The following is a 25211-nucleotide window of genomic DNA, read 5'->3' as shown; positions in this document are numbered from 1 at the left end:
ACACGTTACATGTGATTCCGGACGTTACATGTGATTCCGCACACGTTATATGTGATTCCGCACACGTTACATGTGATTCCAGACACGTTCCATGTGATTCTGCACACGTTACATGTGATTCCGGACGTTCCATGTGATTCCGCACACGTTACATGTGATTCCGCACACGTTACATGTGATTCCGCATACGTTACATGTGATTCTGCACACGTTCCATGTGATTCCGGACGTTCCATGTGATTCCGCACACGTTACATGTGATTCCGCACACGTTACATGTGATTCCGCATACGTTACATGTGATTCTGCACACGTTCCATGTGATTCCGGACGTTCCATGTGATTCCGCACACGTTACATGTGATTCTGCACACGTTACATGTGATTCTGCACACGTTACATGGGATTCCGGATGTTCCATGTGATTCCGCACACGTTACATGTGATTCCGCACATGTTACATGTGATTCTGCACACGTTACATGTGATTCCGGACGTTCCATGTGATTCCGCACACGTTACATGGGATTCCGCACACGTTACATGGGATTCCGCACACGTTACATGCGATTCCGCACACATTACATGTGATTCTGGACACGCTACATGTGATTCCGCACACGTTACATGTGATTCCGGACACGTTACATGTGATTCCGCACACGTTACATGTGATTCCGGACACGTTACATGTGATTCCGCACACGTTACATGTGATTCCGGACACGTTACATGTGATTCCGCTCACGTTACATGTGATTCCGGACGTTCCATGTGATTCCGCACACGTTACATGTGATTCCGCACACGTTACATGTGATTCCGCACACGTTACATGTGATTCCGGACACGTTACATGTGATTCCGCACACGTTACATGTGATTCCGGACACGTTACATGTGATTCCGCACACGTTACATGTGATTCCGGACGTTCCATGTGATTCCGCACACGTTACATGTGATTCCGCACACGTTACATGTGATTCCGCACACGTTACATGGGATTCCGCACACATTACATGCGATTCCGCACACGTTACATGCGATTCCGCACACATTACATGCGATTCTGCACACGTTACATGGGATTCCGCACACGTTACATGGGATTCCGCACACGTTCCATGTGATTCCGCACACATTACATGTGATTCTGGACACGTTACATGTGATTCCGCACACGTTACATGTGATTCCGGACACGTTACATGTGATTCCGCACACGTTACATGTGATTCCGCACACGTTACATGTGATTCCGGACACGTTACATGTGATTCCGCACACGTTACATGTGATTCCGGACACGTTACATGTGATTCTGCACACGTTACATGTGATTCCGGACACGTTACATGTGATTCCGCACACGTTACATGTGATTCCGCACACGTTACATGTGATTCCGGACGTTACATGCGATTCCGCACACATTACATCTGATTCCGGACGTTACATGTGATTCCCCACACGTGTTACATGTGATTCCAGACACGTTATATGGGATTACCCACACGTTACACGTGATTCCGGACATTACATGGGATTCCGCACACTTTACATGTGATTCCGCACACATTACATGTGATTCCGGATGTTACATGTGATTCTGCACACGTTACATGTGATTCCGCACACATTACATGTGATTCCGGATGTTACATGTGATTCTGCACACGTTACATGTGATTCCGGACATTACATCTGATTCCAGACGTTACATGGGATTCCGCACACATTACATGTGATTCCGGATGTTACATGTGATTCCGGACACATTAAATGTGATTCCGGACATTACATGTGATTCCGCACACATTACATCTGATTCCAGACGTTACATGTGATTCCGCACACATTACATCTGATTCCAGATGTTACATGGGATTCCACACACGTTACATGTGATTCCGGACGTTACATGTGATGCCGCACTTGTTACATGCGATTACGCACACGTTACTTGCGATTCCGGACAAGTTACATGCGATTCTGGACATGTTACATGTGATTCTGGACATGTTACATGTGATTCTGCACACGTTACATGTGATTCTGCACACGTTACATGTGATTCCACACACGTTACATGCAATTCTGGACATGTTACATGTGATTCTGGACATGTTACATGTGATTCTGCACACGTTACATGTGATTCTGCACACGTTACATGCGATTCCACACACGTTACATGTGATTCCGCACACGTTACATGTGATTCTGGATGTTACATGTGATTCTGCACACGTTACATGTGATTCCTAATGTTACATGCGATTCCACACACGTTACATGCGATCCTGCACACGTTACATGTGATTCCGCACACGTTACATGTGATTCCGGACGTTACATGCGATTCCGCACACGTTACATGCGATCCTGCACACGTTACATGTGATTCTGCACACGTTACATGTGATTCCGTACACGTTACATGTGATGCCGGACGTCACATGTGATTCCACACACGTTACATGTGATTCCGGACGTTACATGTGATTCCGCACACGTTATATGTGATTCCGCACACGTTACATGTGATTCCAGACACGTTTCATGTGATTCTGCACACGTTACATGTGATTCCGGACGTTCCATGTGATTCCGCACACGTTACATGTGATTCCGCACACGTTACATGTGATTCCGCACACGTTACATGTGATTCCGCATATGTTACATGTGATTCTGCACACGTTACATGTGATTCCGGACGTTCCATGTGATTCCGCACACGTTACATGTGATTCTGCACACGTTACATGTGATGCTGCACACGTTACATGGGATTCCGGATGTTCCATGTGATTCCGCACACGTTACATGTGATTCTGCACACGTTACATGTGATTCTGCACACGTTACATGGGATTCCGGATGTTCCATGTGATTCCGCACACGTTACATGTGATTCCGCACACGTTACATGGGATTCCGCACACGTTACATGCGATTCCGCACACGTTACATGCGATTCCGCACACGTTACATGCGATTCCGCACACATTACATGCGATTCTGCACACGTTACATGGGATTCCGCACACGTTACATGGGATTCCGCACACGTTCCATGTGATTCCGCACACATTACATGTGATTCCGCACACGTTACATGTGATTCCGCACACGTTACATGTGATTCCGGACACGTTACATGTGATTCCGCACACGTTACATGTGATTCCGCACACGTTACATGTGATTCCGGACACGTTACATGTGATTCCGGACACGTTACATGTGATTCCGCACACGTTACATGTGATTCCGGACACGTTACATGTGATTCCGCACACGTTACATGTGATTCCGGACACGTTACATGTGATTCCGCACACGTTACATGTGATTCCGGACACGTTACATGTGATTCCGCACACGTTACATGTGATTCCGGACACGTTACATGTGATTCCGGACACGTTACATGTGATTCCGCACACGTTACATGTGATTCCGCACACGTTACATGTGATTCCGGACACGTTACATGTGATTCCGCACACGTTACATGTGATTCCGGACACGTTACATGTGATTCCGCACACGTTACATGTGATTCCGCACACGTTACATGTGATTCCGCACACAGTACATGTGATTCTGCACACGTTATATGTGATTCTGGATGTTACATGTGATTCCTCACACGTTACATGTGATTCCGCACACGTTACCCATGTTATTCTCTCCGGCAGACGAGATGTTAATATTTATCCCCGGCTCATTATTCCAGCACCAGGATGTGGCTGAATATCCCGACCATAAATCATGGGCTCGCAGGTAGCGCGGTCTACGGACGTCACGTCCAGCTCTCGGCCTCAGACAGAACTTTCAAGGCGGCTTTTTGGTCTCTGGTCCCCACCAGCCACAACCACTGCCCCCCAATGGTCAGATTCTGTCCCTGCGGAGTTCCCAGGCCATGGTCTGGACATTTCCTCTTCCACTGCCCGGCAGTCCGGACACAGGGGGCTCAGTGGGAAAGTTTTGCCCCCGACTTCTGACGCCTTCTGGGATGTCTTGTGGTCGCCTCCTAGTTGGGATATTCACAGTCATCAGGATAATGGCTGCGGAAATACCGGCCACATCCACAATAACCGGCCGCTCATCCTCCATCCTGGAAATGATCCAGGAGCGGGGGGCCACCTCATCCTCCTACGAGGGTCACATGACCAACAAATATATACAGTCATATGTAATATATATGTACAGTACAGGGCAAAAGCTCCAGACTGCTGGGAAAAATGCTGCAAAGTAAGAGCTTCATGAATAGCAGGATCTCGGCAGGAGGTTGTGCCAAACATCTTGGAGGACTGACCCCAGATCTTCTGTGTATGAGGCTTGTGCAGATCCTTTATGTGACCCCAGACAGACTGGATGATGGGAGATCAGGGCTCCGGGGCCGGATCATCACCCCCAGGACAGACTGGATGTTGGGAGTCATTGTCCGCCTGTAGAATTAATTTGGAGCCACTCAGACGCCTCCTGATGGTATCACATGATGGAGAAGTTTCTGCTGGGATTCTCAGCATTGAGGACATGTTACATTTCTACACGTATATTTTGCCAATTAAATACTATACTACCACTTCGCTCTGATCCACGTTATTGCAGATTTTTCTTGTAAGTGGCCTCCATACTTTCTATGCTATAGGACGTGGTCTCCTTGTTCCCTATGTTATAGCAGCCTCCTCTTGTAAGTGGCCTCCATCATTTCTTTGTTCCCGCTTGTGGTCTCCTTGCTCCCTATGTTATAGCATCTTTTTCTTGTAAATGGCTGTGATGACACAGCTTTTAATCTTAATTATCCAGACGTGTAAATTCAGTAGGCCAGGAGCCATAAACCTTTATGTTGACTTTTGAATTTGTGTTCTTCTTTGGATGATCAACACAGACTATTGTTTGAATAAGCCTGGATATTGATCCCTTGAGTTGATATTTGTTAATTGATGAATGGCTGTTATTTAAATCTTATATCACCATCTACAACATATTGTCTGCTGGTTTTGCAAGGTGGCGTCTCGGAGTCTTGGAACAATGAGGTTTGCTAATATGCTAATTACATATTGTACTAGGCCAGCTAGTTTGTTGATCTGCAGAGCAGTGGGATACCAACTATGCAAATTGATTAAATGCTCAAACAATGAGACATGAGCCCCTGCCCCTTCACCCCTGTCCTGTGACTGATAACCTGAGCCACAGATGTAAATATAAAAAGGGCTTTCTATTGTGCTGCAAGAGAATCAGAGAGACTCTTCAGGACAGCAACCAGGACACATGGCTCCATCAAGAGGGATACAGATGTGACTCTACAGGGTGTCAGCTTAGGGGACCAGCTGAAGGGATACAGATGGATACATTTGAGGAAACCAGGTTGGGACCATCCGGTCACCTGGTCCCATGGAGATGTTTATGGTAGCCAGGTTGGGACCCTCCGGTCACCTGGAATCCACGGATATGCTCTGAGAAAGTCAGGTTGGGACCATCCGGTCACCTGGTTGCATGGATATGTTCGGAGAAGCCAGGGTGGGACCCTCAGGTCTCCTGGTCATGTACTTCAATGGACTGTCAGCTTCCTAAGCTTGCCGCTACCTCCTCTCTGTGGGGGTCCGCCAGAAGCGGGGGGCCCACTGGTTGAGGTAGTTGGGCCTGGAAGTCCCAAAGTCACAGCTGCTCTATTCCCAGCGGGCGGAGAAGGAATGGTGAGACTGTGTGATGTTGCACCATCTTGGGTATTTGCTGGGACTGTTCTATATGGTATCTTCTGTTTGGTGGTTCAATAAAATCTTGCCACGCTGATTTACCCTCACCCTGTGTTGTCTGCGTAGTATTATGCCCACGGAAGACCCCAGGTCTTCACAATGGCCTCCATGGTTTCTATGTTATAGCATGTGGTCGGCCTACTTCCTATGTTATAGTGGCCTCTTCTTGTAAGTGACTTCCTTACTTTCTATGCTATATGACGTGTTCTCCTTGCTCCCTATGTTATAGCAGACTTCTTTTGGAAGTGTCTACATTCTTTCAGTCTGTTGTGATGATAAAAGTACAGGATGAGACAATCGCTGAGACATTTCCCACAGTCTCCTGTGGAGCAGCAGCTTCGTATAAGAAGTCTTATCTTCCCCCACAGCTCCCCGGTGTGCGGCCGCCGCTTCTTCCAGCTGCTCAGCTCCCATAAGAAGCCAGAGACATTAGATCATGGAACTTATCATCAGCCCGAAAGTCACGATCCGCCAGAGAATAAGCAATGCAAAAGAAAGTGCCCCCCACCTACAGACAATGGGCCATTGATGGATGGATGATGGGTACAGGATGGATGGATGCGAGATAGATACGGAATGGATGGATGGATATGGGATGGATGGATACGGGATGGATGGATGGATATGGGATGGATGGATGGATATGGGATGGATGGATGGATATGGGATGGATGGATGGATGGATGGATATGGGATGGATGGATGGATATGGGATGGATGGATAGATATGGGATGGATGGATGGATATGGGATGGATGGATATGGGATGGATGGATAGATATGGGATGGATGGATGGATATGGGATGGATGGATGGATATGGGATGGATGGATAGATATGGGATGGATGGATGGATATGGGATGGATGGATACGGGATGGATGGATGGATATGGGATGGATGGATGGATATGGGATGGATGGATGGATATGGGATGGATGGATGGATGGATATGGGAAGGATGGATGGATATGGGATGGATGGATAGATATGGGATGGATGGATGGATATGGGATGGATGGATATGGGATGGATGGATAGATATGGGATGGATGGATGGATATGGGATGGATGGATGGATATGGGATGGATGGATGGATATGTTATGGATGAACACGGGATGGATGGATATGGGATGGATGGATGGATACGGGATTGATACGGAATGGATGGATAGATATGCGATGGATGAACACGGGATGGATGGATATGGGATGGATGGATATGGGGTGGATGGATATGGGATGGATGGATAGATATGGGATGGATGGATATTGGATGGATGGATGGATATGTTATGGATGAACACGGGATGGATGGATATGGGATGGATGGATATGGGATGGATGGATATGGAATGGATACGGATGGATGGATGGATGGATAGATATGGGATATATGGATGGATATGTTATGGATGAACACTGGATGGATGGATATGGGATGGATGGATATGGTATGGATGTATAAGGGATGGATGGATATGGGATGGATATGGGATGGGTGGATGGATATGGTATGGATGTGACTCGCCCCCTGGGCCATGTTGTGTAGCGTTGCGCACGCGGGGAATACCCGGAGCCGGATCCGATAGGGGTAGTAGTCCTCGTGGCGGTGACCCGGTCCGTGCCCAGGGTGTCAAACTAAGTGGCAGTTATTGGTATGATGGTATTAGTGTCCGACTACGCCACCCGTTGAATGCGGCTATGAAGCCACCGCTGCAGGGCAGTCCGCTGAGGCCGGTGGTACGGATGTGCAGCGTGGATGGTATAACCCCCAACGGGAGGGGTATGGCCTCAGGGCAGAAGATGAGAATGATGTTGGGAGAGATGGTGTGTATGTCCCAGCACTGATGGTCCGGTGCGACAAGGAATCACTGAGACGTGCAATTGCAGTTTTCACAGCTTTACTCACAGTTCTTTATCAGGTCCCTTGTGCACAGTTAGGACCACCCGAGCCGTGCTGCGTCCACCAGGTGCGGGACTCGGCCAACTCCCAGGCAGTTCCAGAGCGTGGTCCTGAGCTCCCCTCTCTTCCTTCCTACTGGCCGTCCCCACCAGGGATCCACCTTTGTCCAGCTCCCTCGGGCCTTCTGGTGGTGAAACCTTTCCCGGTTTCCCTGACCCTATATGGTATGCCTTTCTGGTGGATGTGGCGAGGGGTCGCGCCAAAACTTGTCCACGACCTCCGGTTCCTGGCTAAGGATAATTGGCCTCCACCAGTTTGGGATCCGGCACCCTGTTCTGCCAACCCTTCACCCGTTATTTCGTGGGATCTCAGGGTTCCCTCTCTCTTGCGTCTCTGGGCCTTTCCTGGTGTTTCTGTTCCTTCTTCCTCTGACTTCGCTCTCTCTCCCTCTCTCAGCTTCAGGCCTCCACTCCAGGCCTGGCTCTGGAGCTGGGCCCAGACTGAGCCACAGCTCCCTGTCAGCCCTCTCTGGCTGAGCTCCTCTCTGAACAGACAGACCCTGTCCTAAGATGGTGCCCACCTTATATACTCCCCTCTGACACCCGAGCCCAGGTGACTAGCAACCAATGGGCTCCTACCTCTGCCCAGAGTCCCTCCCCTCTCTGCTCCTACACCACTAGGATGTTCCTCTCCCCTCCCCACTCCAGCCAGGGACAGAAGCTGTCGTACCTGCACATCTATCTGGTGGGAGTACCGTTGATCTGTCCCCCGGAAATGGGGTGAGTGTGGTGCATGCAGCTATCTGAGCCCAGTTCCACACTCCATCCTTACCCGGGAGTGGAATACCACACCTCTGGTCTGAGGTGCAATACCCCTGTAGCAGCCGAGTCCTCGGGGTGCTACAGATGTATATGGGATGGATAATAGATATGTGATGCCTCCGGTGAGATTTACATCCACTGACTGATATTATAGCCCTCCAGCACTATTATAAACTCTAGATTTCCGTCTCGGATTTATCTGGATTATCTGGATCTTCCCATCAGCCGTGCCTGTTTCTGGCTGCAGGTTCTGGCACCGGCAGTTCGGTATTTTTCTCATTTTGCTGATATCCGGCCCGGTTGCCGGGATGAAGCCGCTCTGTTTGCTCCATGTGTCCTTCCACCTGGCGCTCGCCCAGCTCTGCTACATCCAGCGACCCGGGGTGAATTCAGCGCTGCCTCCCTGAGGCCCGGAGATTAGAGGCCGCCCGCTGCCGCGGGGACACGGTGATTACACGACCACGGCGCAGGATCTCATCTGAGGCTCTTCTGTCTGCACCGGATCTGGCATCCTCGTCCTCGCCCCCGGTGATGCCACTGACTCACGGCGTCTGGGGTCACTAGCTGCTCTTCTTACAAGTCAACGGTAGAAAATGTGAAAGCCTCTGTGGTGGTCCTGCAGCCGTGTGCAGATAATGCCCCCCTGACCGGGTCAGACCCCCCGGGAGCTCAGAACATAGAGGACACGACTGCATAGTCCAGGCCCCAAACATACAGGGGGCTGCACTGACCACAGATGGAACCTGATAGACCTGGGGGTCTCCATTAAATAGTCTGAGGATGGAGGACAAGGGAGGATGGAGGAGCCTGGAGGAGGAGGACAGAGGAGTCTGGAGAGAGGAGTCTGGAGGGAGGAGGAAGACAGAGGAGTCTGGAGGGAGGAGGAGGAGGATAGAGGACTCTGGAAGGAGGAGGATAGAGGACTCTGGAGGGAGGAGGATAGACGACTCTGGAGGGAGGAGGATAGAGGACTCTGGAAGGAGGAGGATAGAGGACTCTGGAGGGAGGAGGATAGAGGAGTCTGGAGGGAGGAGGATAGAGGAGTCTGGAAGGAGGAGGATAAAGGACTCTGGAGGGAGGAGGATAGAGGACTCTGGAGGGAGGAGGATAGAGGACTCTGGAGGGAGGAGGATAGAGGAGTCTGGAGGAAGACAGAGGAGTCTGGAGGAGGAGGATAGAGGACTCTGGAAGGAGGAGGATAGACGACTCTGGAGGGAGGAGGATAGAGGACTCTGGAGGGAGGAGGATAGAGGACTCTGGAGGGAGGAGGATAGAGGACTCTGGAGGGAGGAGGATAGAGGTGTCTGGAGGAGGACAGAGGAGTCTGGAGGAGGAGGACAGAGGAGTCTGGAGGAGGAGGACAGAGCAGGGGTTGCACTTATGAGGACCTCTCACCACCTTTTACTGCTGAATTTGTCACATCTTGGACCAATGTCTGGAGATCTGAATAAAACGTTTTCTTTCTTTTTCATTTCTCCTCTCATTGTGGAGATATTATCTTGTAAGGTTTATATGGTAATTTCCAATAAATCCAAGGGGGCGTGACAGATTCCTGTCTGGGGCGGTTACATTTTCGGGGTCTCTTCCCCCGAGCAGGTCAGCCCCGGGGTTCTCGGAGACTCCGGTCTCTATATGAGGCCTCTTCCGTGACTCTATGGGACGTCTCCTCTTTGTATCTGGTTTCTTCCAGGTTGAATCTGTCCCTTTGTTGGTCCAGATGTCGCAGTTGTTTGCAGCCTCTCGGGCAGCGGTCACCACTCCGGTCCCCTCCGGTGGTTCGGCGGTGCGGGCTGTCAGTGGGCGGTGTATGATCCGGCTGATTATATGGCGGCTGCTGGTACGAGCAGGTGTAACCCGCTGCTGACAGAACATATTCCATGGCCAAGTCTGACGACTGAACACATCCGAGCCGGCGGCGGTCGCGGCCTCTTCCAACAAGTCGCCTTTGATGGGGCCGGTGAATGAGCCTTTGTGGCCGTTCGTGTATCAGCCTCATTGTAGACTCAGCTCCTACAACAACAAACAGGCTCCATATTGATGCGGCAGCGGGGGCGGCCGTGCGGCCCCTACATCACAGCACCCGCGTCTATTTCACCTCAGCAAAGCAGAAAACCACTTCAGGTCAATTACAGAAAATCATGGGGGTCTGCGCGGCCCGGACCTCTGCTCTGTGTCACCATAGACAGGGTTTGTCACCCTTTACTCTTGAAGTTGGTCTCAGGGAGGTGACACAGCATGGACCCCAGGAGCCGCCATCATGTGCTGCCACCTGCAGCAGCCCTCACCCTCATCAGCAGCAGCCCTCACCCCCCCCTGCAGCAACCCTCACCCCCGCCAGCAGCAGCCCTCACCCCCACCTGCAGCAGCCCTCACCCCCACCTGCAGCAGCCCTCATCCTCACAAGCAGCAGCCCTCACCCTCATCAGCAGCAGCCCTCACCCCCACCTGCAGCAATCCTCACCCCCGCCAGCAGCAGCCCTCACCCCCACCTGCAGCAGCCCTCACCCCCACCTGCAGCAGCCCTCATCCTCACAAGCAGCAGCCCTCACCCTCATCAGCAGCAGCCCTCATCCTCACAAGCAGCAGCCCTCACCCTCATCAGCAGCAGCCCTCATCCTCACAAGCAGCAGCCCTCATCCTCATCAGCAGCAGCCCTCACCCCCGCCAGCAGCAACCCTCACCCCCGCCAGCAGCAGCCCTCACCCCCACCTGCAGCAGCCCTCATCCTCACAAGCAGCAGCCCTCACCCTCATCAGCAGCAGCCCTCATCCTCACAAGCAGCAGCCCTCACCCTCATCAGCAGCAGCCCTCATCCTCACAAGCAGCAGCCCTCATCCTCATCAGCAGCAGCCCTCACCCCCGCTAGCAGCAACCCTCACCCCCGCCAGCAGCAGCCCTCACCCCCACCAGCAGCAACCCTCACCATCACCAGCAGAAACCCTCACCCCCGCCAGCAGCAGCCCTCACCCCCACCAGCAGCAGCCCTCATCCTCATCAGCAGCAGCCCTCATCCCCACCAGCAGCAACCCTCACCCCCACCAGCAGCAGCCCTCATCCTCACAAGCAGCAGCCCTCACCCTCATCAGCAGCAGCCCTCATCCTCACAAGCAGCAGCCCTCACCCTCATCAGCAGCAGCCCTCACCCCCGCCAGCAGCAGCCCTCACCCTCATCAGCAGCAGCCCTCACCCTCATCAGCAGCAGCCCTAATCCCCACAAGCAGCAGCCCTCACCCCCGCCAGCAGCAGCCCTCACCCCCGCCAGCAGCAGCCCTCACCCTCATCAGCAGCAGCCCTCACCCTCATCAGCAGCAGCCCTCACCCTCATCAGCAGCAGCCCTCACCCCCGCCAGCAGCAACCCTCACCCCCGCCAGCAGCAGCCCTCACCCTCATCAGCAGCAACCCTCACCCTCATCAGCAGCAGCCCTCATCCCCACAAGCAGCAGCCCTCACCCCCGCCAGCAGCAGCCCTCACCCCCGCCAGCAGCAGCCCTCACCCCCACCTGCAACAGCATCAATCACCCCCCCCAGCAGCAGCCCTCACCCCCGCCAGCAGCATCAATCACCCCCACCAGCAGCAGCCCTCACCCCCGCCAGCAGCAGTCCTCACCCCCGCCAGCAGCAGCCCTCATCCCCGCCAGCAGTAGCCCTCACCCCCGCCAGCAGCAGCCCTCACCCCTGCCAGCAGCAGCCCTCATCCCCGCCAGCAGCAGCCCTAACCCCCGCCAGCAGCAGCCCTCACCCCCGCTAGCAACATCAATCACCCTCATCAGCAGCATCCCTCACCCCCACCTGCAGCAGCTCTCACCACCACAGCAGCAGCCCTCGCCCCCACCAGAAGCATCCCTCATCCTCACCTGCAGAAATTCTTACTCCCACCTACTGCTGCTCTCCTCAGCCCCACCTGCAGCACCCCGACCCATACCAGAAGCATCCCTGCTCCCACCTGCAGCATCCCTCACTCCCACCTGCAGCATCCCTCACTCCCACCTGCAGCAGTCGTCATCTCCACCAGCAGCAGTCCTCACCTTCACCAGCAGCATCTCTCACTCCCATAAGCAGCATCCCTCACCTACTGCTGCTCTCACTCCCATCAGCAGCATCCCTCACCCTCACCTGCAGCAGCTCTCACCCCCACCTGCAACAGTCCTCACCTCCACCATCAGCATCCCTCATTCCTATCAGAAGCATCCCTCACCCCCACCTACTGCAACTCTCACCCCCACCAGCACCATATCTCACCTCCTCCTGCAGCAGCTCTCACCCCCACCAGCAGCATTCCTCACTACTATCAGCAGCATCCCTAACCCCCACCTGCCGCAGCTCTCGCCCCCATCCACAGCAGTCCCTACCTCCACCAGTAGCATCCCTCACTCCCATCAGCAGCATTCCTCACCCCCCACCTGCAGCAGCTCTCACCCCTATCCGTAGCAGTCCTCACCTCCACCAGCAACATCCCTCACTCCTATCAGCAGCATCCCCCACCTCTCAACATCAGCATCTCTCACCCCCACCTGCAGCACGCACACCCACAAGCCGCATTCCTCATGCCCACCAGAGGCAGCTCTCACCCCCAACTGCAGTATCACTCCCACCCCTCAAGAGGCTTCCCTCACCCCCACCAACAGCAGCCCTCACCACCACCAGCAACATTCCTCGCCCCCACCAGCAGCATCCCTCGCCCCCACCAGCAGCAGCCCTCGCCCCCACCAGCAGCAGCCCTCTCCCCCACCAGCAGCATTCCTCACCCCCACATGCAGTAATTCTCACCCCCACCTACTGCAGCTCTACTCACCCTCACCTACTGCAGCTCACCCCCACATGCAGCAGCCCTCACTCCCACCAGAAGCATCCCTCAACTCCACCAGCAGCATCCCTCATCACTCACACCCACCTACTGGAGATCTCACCCCCATTAGCAGCATCCCTCACCTCCACCTTTAGCAGCTCTCATCCCCACCTACTACAGCTCACACCCCCACCAGCAGCATCCCTCACTCCCATCAGCAGCATCCCTCACCCCCACCTGCAGCATTACTCTCACCCCCACCTGCAACATCACTCTCATCCCCTAAGAGGATTCCCTCACCCCACCAACAACATCCCTCACCCCACCTACTGCAGCTCTCATTTCCACCTGCTGCAGCTCTCACTTCCACCTGCTGCAGCTCTCACCCCCACCTACTGCAGCTCTCACCCCCACCAGCAGCATCCCTCACTCCCATAAGCAGCATCCCTCACCCCCACCTGCAGCATCACTCAAACCCCCTAAGAGGCTTCCCTCACCCCACCAACAACAGCCCTCTGCTCCACCAGCAGCATCCTCCACCAGGATCAGCCCTCACTCCCACCAAAAGAAGCTATCACCCCCGTCAGCAGAATCCCTCACCCCTACCTGCAATAATTCTCACTTCCAGCAGCAGGAGTCCTCATCTCCACCAGCAGCATCCCTCACAACAACTTGCAGCATCCCTTACCTCCACCAGCAGCATCCCCCACACCCACCAGCAGAATCCCTCACATCAATCTGCAGCAGCTCTCACCCCCACCTGCAACAGTCCTCACCTCCACCATCAGCATCTCTCACTCCCATCGGAAGCATCCCCCATCCCTCACCTATTGCACCTCTAACCCCCATCAGCACCATCCCTCACCTCCTCCTGCAGCAGCTCTCACTCCCACCAGCAGCAACTCTCACCCCCACCAGCAGCATCCCTCACTACTGTCAGCAGCATCCCTCACCCCACCTACTGCAGCTCTCACCCCCACCAGCAGCAGCCCTCACCCCCGCCAGCAGCAGCCCTCACCCGCGCCAGCAGCAGCCCTCACCCGCGCCAGCAGCAGCCCTCATCCCCGCCAGCAGCAGCCCTAACCCCCGCCAGCAGCAGCCCTCACCCCCGCTAGCAGCATCAATCACCCTCATCAGCAGCATCCCTCACCCCCACCTGCAGCAGCTCTCACCACCACAGCAGCAGCCCTCGCCCCCACCAGAAGCATCCCTCATCCCCACCTGCAGAAATTCTTACTCCCACCTACTGCTGCTCTCCTCAGCCCCACCTGCAGCACCCCGACCCATACCAGAAGCATCCCTGCTCCCACCTGCAGCATCCCTCACTCCCACCTGCAGCATCCCTCACTCCCACCTGCAGCAGTCGTCATCTCCACCAGCAGCAGTCCTCACCTTCACCAGCAGCATCTCTCACTCCCATAAGCAGCATCCCTCACCTACTGCTGCTCTCACTCCCATCAGCAGCATCCCTCACCCTCACCTGCAGCAGCTCTCACCCCCACCTGCAACAGTCCTCACCTCCACAATCAGCATCCCTCATTCCTATCATAAGCATCCCTCACCCCTACCTACTGCAACTCTCACCCCCACCAGCACCATACCTCACCTCCTCCTGCAGCAGCTCTCACCCCCACCAGCAGCATCCCTCACTACTATCAGCAGCATCCCTAACCCCCACCTACTGCTGCTCTCACCACCATCAGCAGCATCCAACATCCCCACCTGTAGAAGCTCTTACCCCCATCCACAGCAGTCTTCTCCTCTACCAGCATCATCCCTCACTCCCATCAGCAATATCCCTCACCCCCACCTACTGCAGCTCTCACCCCCACCAGCAGCATCTCTCAATATCAGCAGCATCCCTCACCCCCACCTGCAGCAGCTCTCACCCCCATCCACAGCAGTCCCTACCTCCACCAGTAGCATCACTCACTCCCATCAGCAGCATTCCTCACCCCACACCTGCAGCAGCTCTCACCCCTATCCATAGCAGTCCTCACCTCCACCAGCAATATCCCTCACTCCCATCAGCAGCATCCCCCACCTCTCAACATCAGCATCTCTCACCCCCACCTGCAGCACGCACACCGACAAGCCGCATTCCTCATGCCCACCAGAGGCAGCTCTCACCCCCAACTGCAGCGTCACTCCCACCCCTCAAGAGGCTTCCCTCACCCCCAACAACAGCAGCCCTCACCACCACCAGCAACATTCCTCGCTCCCACCAGCAGCAGTCCACTCCCCCACCAGCAGCAGCCCTCTCCCCTACCAGCAGCATTCCTCACCCCCACATGCAGTAATTCTCACCCCCATCTACTGCAGCTCTACTCACCCTCACCTAGTGCAGCTCACCCCCACATGCAGCAGCCCTCGCTCCCACCAGAAGCATCCCTCAACTCCACAAGCAGCATCCCTCATCACACCCACCTACTGGAGATCTCACCCCCATCAGCAGCATCCCTCACCTCCACCTTTAGCAGCTCTCATCCCCACCTACTACAGCTCACACCCCCACCAGCAGCATCCCTCACTCCCATCAGCAGCATCCCTCACCCCCACCTGCAGCATTACTCTCACCCCCACCTGCAACATCACTCTCATCCCCTAAGAGGATTCCCTCACCCCACCAACAACATCCCTCACCCCACCTACTGCAGCTCTCACTTCCACCTGCTGCAGCTCTCACTTCCACCTGCAGCAGCTCTCACCCCCACCTACTGCAGCTCTCACCCCCACCAGCAGCATCCCTCACTCCCATAAGCAGCATCCCTCACCCCCACCTGCAGTATCACTCAAACCCCCTAAGAGGCTTCCCTCACCCCACCAACAGCCCTCTCCTCCACCAGCAGCATCCTCCACCAGGATCAGCCCTCACTCCCACCAAAAGTAGGTATCACCCCCGCCAGCAGAATCCCTCACCCCTACCTGCAATAATTCTCACTTCCAGCAGCAGGAGTCCTCACATCCACCAGCAGCATCCCTCACAACAACCTGCAGCATCCCTTACCTCCACCAGCAGCATCCCCCACACCCACCAGCAGTATCCCTCACATCAATCTGCAGCAGCTCTCACCCCCACCTGCAACAGTCCTCACCTCCACCATCAGCATCCCTCACTCCCATCGGAAGCATCCCCCATCCCTCACCTATTGCACCTCTAACCCCCATCAGCACCATCCCTCACCTCCTCCTGCAGCAGCTCTCACTCCCACCAGCAGCAACTCTCACCCCCACCAGCAGCATCCCTCACTACTGTCAGCAGCATCCCTCACCCCCACCTATTGTAGCTCTCAACCCCACCAGCAGCATCTCTCACTACTATCAGCAGCATCCCTCACCCCACCTGCAGCAGCTCTCACCACCATCCACAGCAGCCCTCACCTCCACCAGCAGCAGCCCTCACTCCCATTAGCAGCATCCCTCACCTCCACCTATTGCGGCTCTCATCCCCATCAGCAGCATCCCTCACCCCCCACCTGCAGCAGCTCTCACCCCCATCCGTAGCAGTCCTCACCTCCACCAGCAACATCCCTCACTCCCATCAGCAGCATCCCGCACCCCCCAACAGCAGTATCTCTCACCCGCACCTTCAGCACTCACACCCCCAAGAGGCTTCCCTCACCCCACCAACAGCAACCCTCTCCCCCACCAGCAGCATCCCTCACCCCCACCTGCCGTATTCCTCATGCCCACCAGAGGCAGCTCTCACCACCAACTGCAGCATCACTCCCACCCCTCAAGAGGCTTCCCTCACCTCCACGAGCAGCATCCCTCTCCCCCACCAGAAGCAGCCCTCTCCCCCACCCGCAGCATCCTCACCCCACTTGCAGTAATTTTTACCCCCACCTACTGCACCTCTACTCACACTCACCTACTGCAGCTCACCCCCACACGCAGCAGCCTTCACTCCCACCAGAAGCATCCCTCAACTCCACCAGCAGCATCCCTCACCCCCACCTGCAGCAATTCTCACCCCCACCTGCAGAAATCCTCACTTCCACCAGCAGCATTCCTCACCCCCACTTGCAGTAATTCTTACTCCCACCTGCAACAGTCCTTATCTCCACCATCAGCATCCCTCGCTCCTATCAGCAGCATCCCTCCTCACCACCTACTGCAGATCTCACTCCCATAAGCAGCATCACTCTCACCCCCCACGAGGTTTCCCTCATCCCACCAACAGCCCTCTCCTCCACCAGCAGCATCCCCCACCAGCAATCGCCCTCACTGCCACCAAAAGTAGCTATCACCCCCACCTGCAGCATCCTTCACCTCCAACTGCAACAGCTATCACCCTCATATGCCGAAGCTCTCACCCCCGCCAGTAGAATCTCTCACCCCTACCTACAGCAATTCTCACCTCCAGCAGCAGGAGTCCTCATCTCCACCAGCAGCATCCCTCACATCCACCAGCAGTATCCCTCTCACCCCCACCTGCAGCATCCCTCACATCAACCTGCAGCATCCCTCGCCTCCACCAGCAGCAGCCCTCACGCCCGCCATAGGCAGCTCTCACCCCCAACTGCAGCATCGCTCCCACCCCCACTCCCCAAGAGGTTTCCCTCACCACCCCCAGCAGCAGCATCACTCATACCCCCTAAGAGGCTTCCCTCACCCCACCAACAACAGCCCTCTCCTCCACCAGCAGCATCCTCCACCAGGATCAGCCCTCACTGCCACCAAAAGTAGCTCTCACCCCCAACTGCAGCAGCTATCACCCTCATATGCAGAAGCTCTCACCCCTACCTGCAGCAATTTTCACCTCCAGCAGCAGGAGTCCTCATCTCCACCAGCAGCATCCCTCACAACAACCTGTAGCATCCTTCACATCAACCTGCAGCATCCCTCACCTCCAGCAGCAGCAGCCCTCACGCCCGCCATAGGCAGCTCTCACCCCCAACTGCAGCATCGCTCCCACCCACCCACCCCCAAGAGGTTTCCCTCACCCCAGCAGCAGCAGCCCTCACCCCCATCAGGAGACATATCTGTACATCTGTGATGGTGGAGAGGACGGAGCTGTATGGCTGTGATGACGGAGGAGACGATCTGTACAGCTGTGATGACGGAGGAGACCGATCTGTACGGCTGTGATGACGGAGGAGACCGATCTGTACGGCTGTGATGATGGAGGAGACCGATCTGTACGGCTGTGACGACGGAGGAGACGATCTGTACAGCTGTGATGACGGAGGAGACCGATCTGTACGGCTGTGATGACGGAGGAGACCGATCTGTACGGCTGTGACGACGGAGGAGACCGATCTGTACGGCTGTGACGACGGAGGAGACCGATCTGTACGGCTGTGATGACGGAGGAGACCGATCTGTATGGCTGTGATGATGGAGGAGACCGATCTGTACGGCTGTGATGACGGAGGAGACCGATCTGTACGGCTGTGACGACGGAGGAGACCGATCTGTATGGCTGTGACGACGGAGGAGACCGATCTGTACGGCTGTGACGACGGAGGAGACCGATCTGTACGGCTGTGACGACGGAGGAGACCGATCTGTACGGCTGTGATGACGGAGGAGACCGATCTGTACGGCTGTGATGACGGAGGAGACCGATCTGTACGGCTGTGATGACGGAGGAGACCGATCTGTACGGCTAATGACGGAGGAGACCGATCTGTACGGCTGTGACAACGGAGGAGACCAATCTGTACGGCTGTGATGACGGAGGAGACCGATCTGTATGGCTGTGACGATGGAGGAGACCGATCTGTACGGCTGTGACGACGGAGGAGACCAATCTGTACGGCTGTGATGACGGAGGAGACCGATCTGTATGGCTGTGACGATGGAGGAGACCGATCTGTACGGCTGTGACGACGGTGGAGACCGATCTGTACGGCTGTGATGACGGAGGAGACCGATCTGTACGGCTGTGATGACGGAGGAGACCGATCTGTACGGCTGATGACGGAGGAGACCGATCTGTAAGGCTGTGATGACGGAGGAGACCGATCTGTACATCTGTGATGATGGAGGAGACCGATCTGTACGGCTGTGATGACGGAGGAGACCGATCTGTATGGCTGTGATGACGGAGGAGACCGATCTGTACGGCTGATGACGGAGGAGACCGATCTGTACGGCTGTGATGACGGAGGAGACCGATCTGTACGGCTAATGACGGAGGAGACCGATCTGTACGGCTGTGATGACGGAGGAGACCGATCTGTACGGCTGTGATGACGGAGGAGACCGATCTGTACGGCTGATGACGGAGGAGACCGATCTGTACGGCTGTGATGACGGAGGAGACCGATCTGTACGGCTGATGATGGAGGAGACCGATCTGTACGGCTGTGATGACAGAGGAGACCGATCTGTACGGCTGTGATGACGGAGGAGACCGATCTGTACGGCTGTGATGACGGAGGAGACCGATCTGTACGGCTGATGATGGAGGAGACCGATCTGTACGGCTGTGATGACGGTGGAGACCGATCTGTACGGCTGTGATGACGGAGGAGACCGATCTGTACGGCTGTGATGACGGAGGAGACCGATCTGTACGGCTGATGACGGAGGAGACCGATCTGTAAGGCTGTGATGACGGTGGAGACCGATCTGTACATCTGTGATGATGGAGGAGACCGATCTGTACGGCTGTGATGACGGAGGAGACCGATCTGTACGGCTGTGATGACGGAGGAGACCGATCTGTACGGCTGTGATGACGGAGGAGACCGATCTGTACGGCTGATGACGGAGGAGACCGATCTGTACGGCTGTGATGACGGAGGAGACCGATCTGTACGGCTGTGATGACGGAGGAGACCGATCTGTACGGCTGATGATGGAGGAGACCGATCTGTACGGCTGTGATGACGGAGGAGACCGATCTGTACGGCTGTGATGACGGAGGAGACCGATCTGTACGGCTGTGATGACGGAGGAGACCGATCTGTACGGCTAATGACGGAGGAGACCGATCTGTACGGCTAATGACGGAGGAGACCGATCTGTACGGCTGTGATGACGGAGGAGACCGATCTGTACGGCTGTGATGACGGAGGAGACCGATCTGTACGGCTGTGATGACGGAGGAGACCGATCTGTACGGCTGTGATGACGGAGGAGACCGATCTGTACGGCTGTGATGACGGAGGAGACCGATCTGTACGGCTGATGACGGAGGAGACCGATCTGTACGGCTGATGATGGAGGAGACCGATCTGTACGGCTGATGATGGAGGAGACTGATCTGTACGGCTGTGATGACGGAGGAGACCGATCTGTACGGCTGTGATGACGGAGGAGACCGATCTGTACGGCTAATGACGGAGGAGACCGATCTGTACGGCTGTGATGACGGAGGAGACCGATCTGTACGGCTGTGATGACGGAGGAGACCGATCTGTACATCTGTGATGACGGAGGAGACCGATCTGTACGGCTGTGATGACGGAGGAGACCGATCTGTACGGCTGTGATGACGGAGGAGACCGATCTGTACGGCTGATGATGGAGGAGACCGATCTGTACGGCTGTGATGACGGAGGAGACCGATCTGTACGGCTGTGATGACGGAGGAGACCGATCTGTACGGCTGTGATGACGGAGGAGACCGATCTGTACGGCTGTGATGACGGAGGAGACCGATCTGTACGGCTGTGATGACGGAGGAGACCGATCTGTACGGCTGTGACGACGGAGGAGACCGATCTGTACGGCTGTGATGACGGAGGAGACCGATCTGTACGGCTGTGATGACGGAGGAGACCGATCTGTACGGCTGTGACGACGGAGGAGACCGATCTGTACGGCTGTGACGACGGAGGAGACCGATCTGTACGGCTGTGATGACGGAGGAGACCGATCTGTACGGCTGTGATGACGGAGGAGACCGATCTGTACGGCTGTGATGTTGGAGCCGCGGTCACTGAAATGTTTTGACAAGTTATAAATAATTTCCTTTCTGATTTGCAAACACGCAGGAGGGAAACGTTGTAACCATCGAACACACGGACAGAAATGTGCTAGCCATTAATCCGGCGGCCCCTCTGCCAGCAGCGCGGACCCGGCGGAGACCTGCAGCCAAATGCGATTTGTCATCCATTTAACATAGTTTCTTTCCCCGGACGCGTGTGAGCTGAAACATGAAACACGTGTAAATTGTAACGAATTACAGCACACATCTCAGAAATTGCGTTTCGCACTAACACATCATATATCATTGTCAGGACGCGGCATCCTTCTCCGATGTGATATAACAAAGACGCGGCGCGGACGGGGAAGGTTTAGGTTATGAACACATCTGTGCACTTCCCTCCGATCAGAAGAATGTGGCGCGGCCGCTCAGATCCAAAACATGTTGCTGGAGCAAGAAGGGGGGTCTCTATGATAACGCTCCCGCCGCGCGCATATGGGGCAAATTCATGTGTTTACATGGATGTGACACAACAGGCACAAGAACATACAATGTCACGAGCACCGCTCCTGCGAGAAAGCAGATGACTCCACCGCAAAGCGTCCTCCCTTCAAGGGATGCTGACATGGAGGACGCTCTGCACACAATCTGTCATCTGGGGATGTATACAGCCGCCTGCAAGACGTATACAAGGTGCAGGAGCAAGTTCACCTTCGTGGTCTTAAAGGGGCACTGCATAAAATATGGATGGAACAGATGGGACACTGTAATAAATGCTGACCCCATAGACTGAGTGCATATTTAGTGTCTGGACCTTAGTACAAACGATTCCTGCTGCACATAGCTCCTGCCACCCCCAGTGCCGTCTCATGAGGCCCATAGGAAACTGCTACGAGGGTCCATAGTGCACCAGAGTACAAGGTGATCCGACTTAAAGGGTTGTCTCATCTTCATTAATGGGCAAAATTGCAAAGTTCTTGTAAAAACACGTAACTTTGTAGTGTATCTCTTATTAAAAATCCTCTCTGTTTTCAAGAACAGATGAGTTTACTGCTTGTTGTCTAGGTTCCCGGCCACCGCTGGAGCCTGTCGGAGGTGACCAGTTTCCTAGGCAAGGAGTGCAAGCTTGCATGCTGTCTGCTATACTGCCCCTACGCTCCTCTGATGCTGCAGGCGAGGAGCTGCCTCTACTGACATTGGAGGGGCACAGTCTGGATCAGCGGTGCGGCCATGCTGCTGGGGCACAGTCTGGATCAGCGGTGCGGCCATGCTGCTGGGGCACAGTCTGGATCAGCGGTGCGGCCATGCTGCTGGGGCACAGTCTGGATCAGCGGTGCGGCCATGCTGCTGGGGCACAGTCTGGATCAGCGGTGCGGCCATGCTGCTGGGGCACAGTCTGGATCAGTGGTGCGGCCATGCTGCTGGGGCACAGTCTGGATCAGTGGTGCGGCCATGCTGCTGGGGCACAGTCTGGATCAGTGGTGCGGCCATGCTGCTGGGGCACAGTCTGGATCAGCGGTGCGGCCATGCTGCTGGGGCACAGTCTGGATCAGCGGTGCGGCCATGCTGCTGGGGCACAGTCTGGATCAGCGGTGCGGCCATGCTGCTGGGGCACAGTCTGGATCAGTGGTGCGGCCATGCTGCTGCTCCGGACTGTCAATCATCAGGAGCGCACCGCCCTGGTGGCGAGCAGGAGGCTGTGGAGCGATGCAACTCCGGCAGAAAGAAGATGAGACGACTCCTTTACGATTAGTGGGTGCTGTCACATCTGGTGCATGTTATAACATCGCCTTTATTAAGGTTTATGGCCCCCTGGGGAGCGAGTCGGGGTACATTGCCTCTTTATTAGTCTCCCCGCACATGTAGAGCCGGAGGTGAGGAACGAGCACTTTCCATCTCACATGAGCTGATGCCAGAGGGGAAGGTCAGGCTTTACTAAAAATACTCCTCTGACATATGGTGTTAATTGAAGGCGCAGCATCGGGCGCGTTACCAACAGGAAACGCAGGAAAAGGGTTTTTTTTTTCCAGTATTCCAATATCTTGTCCATGAGTTTTACATGAGAAACAAGTGAGCAGCCTGAACTGTGACCGGTCAGGGGGCCGGTGGGGGTCCTACACCTCTCAGCAATGTCAGACTTTACAGCCGGGGGGCCGTGATGGCAGAAAAAGACAAAAAAAAGGAATTTTCTGTGGATATAGCAACATCCCGAGATATTATTAGCCCAAACTATGTGCCCTGTCTGCGGGATCTGCCGACACACCACTCCGCTTTCTGTGGGGGTACACGTGTCCGATCAGTACTTGGCAAAAGGGCACAGGACAGGGGTCCGGGGATGTGGGCAGGAATGAAAATGGCAGTGGGTCTGTGAAAGATCCTTCTTCACTTCCATTTATGTTTAATTCCTTACCGTGCTTTTCCGAGATCTCTGTATGATTTCAGTGAATGGAAACACTCTTACATCCAGAGGCTGCACACCCGCCTGCACCCCCGCCTGCCCAGCACACCCACCTGCACCCCCGCCTGTACCCCCGCCTGCCCAGCACACCCACCTGCACACCTGCCTGCACCCCCTCCTGCCCAGCACACCCACCTGCACACCCGCCTGCACCCCCCGCCTGCCCAGCACACCCGCCTGCATCCCCGCCTGCCCAGCACACCCGCCTGCCCAGCACACCCGCCTGCATCCCCGCCTGCCCAGCACACCCGCCTGCCCAGCACACCCACCTGCACAGCACACCCGCCTGCACCCCCCGCCTGCCCAGCACACCCGCCTGCATCCCCGCCTGCCCAGCACACCCGCCTGCCCAGCACACCCGCCTGCATCCCCGCCTGCCCAGCACACCCGCCTGCCCAGCACACCCACCTGCACAGCACACCCGCCTGCACCCCCGCCTGCCCAGCACACCCACCTGCACCCCCACCTACCCAGCACAACCGCCTGCACCCCCACCTGCCCAGCACACCCACCTGCACCCCACCTGCCCAGCACACCCGCCTGCACCCCCGCCTGTCAAGCACACCTGCCTGCACCCCCGCCTGCCCAGCACACCTGCCTGCACCCCGTCTGCCCAGCACACCTGCCTGCACACCAGCCTGCACCCCCTCTTGCCCAGCACACCCACCTGCACACCCGCCAGCCCAGCACACCCGCCTGCACCCCTGCCTGCCCACCACACCCAATTGCACCCCCGCCTGCCAAGCATACCTGCCTGCCCAGCACACCCGCCTGCCCAGCACACCCGCCTGCACCCCTGCCTGCCCAGCACACCCACCTGCACCCCTGCCTGCCCAGCACACCCACCTGCACCCCCGCCTGCCCAGCACACCCGCCTGCACACCTGCCAGTGACGCGCCCCCTGGGCCGTGGGGTACTCTGTGACGGGCCGGTCGGTGCAGGGGATGTCACAGTGGCAGTGACCCGGTCCGTGACCCAGGGCGCTCAATAAAAGGGGATTATAGTGTTTATGTTTAGTGTTCGTGACGCCACCTGTGGTATGTGGCTATATGGAGCCGCCGCTGCGGTGCAGATCCTCTGGAGCTGGTGTGAATGCAGCAGAGTTGGTTCAGCTCTCCACAGGTAGAGCTTAGCTCCAGGGCCGTGCTGTGGTGATTATAGATGAGGTAGATGTTGTTGAGCAGTGTGGTGCAGGGGGTGATGGCGCAGGAATTATTCACAGAGACAGTGGGGTGCAGTCTTCAGGGTTTACTCACGATTATCACGTTGCTCCTGGTTACAACTGCAGATTATAACCACCCACGTCGTCCGGTGTTTACTCAGGCAGGGGTTCAGCAATCCCTCAGGTAATTCCAGAGCACTTAGCGGGACCCCTTTCTGTGTGCCTCTCCTGGTCGTCTTTCTGCGCCGGCTCTCACCCTCCTGCCCTGCGCCTCGCAAACAGTGTCCCGAGCCGGTAATCTCAGATCCTGGCGGGCAACCTGGAGTTCCCTGGATCCTGTGTGGCTACCTTTTTGGCGAGTAATTGCGGCTGTGGCAACTACACCCTGGAAATGTAGAAGCCTCCGGTTTCTAGCTGAAT

The sequence above is a fragment of the Phyllobates terribilis genome, unplaced genomic scaffold (genome assembly GCF_046119375.1).
Source record: "Phyllobates terribilis strain yellow unplaced genomic scaffold, ASM4611937v1 Scaffold_14__1_contigs__length_39327217, whole genome shotgun sequence".
Classification (NCBI taxonomy): Eukaryota; Metazoa; Chordata; class Amphibia; order Anura; family Dendrobatidae; genus Phyllobates; species Phyllobates terribilis.
Note: the sequence above shows the minus strand (reverse complement) of the source record.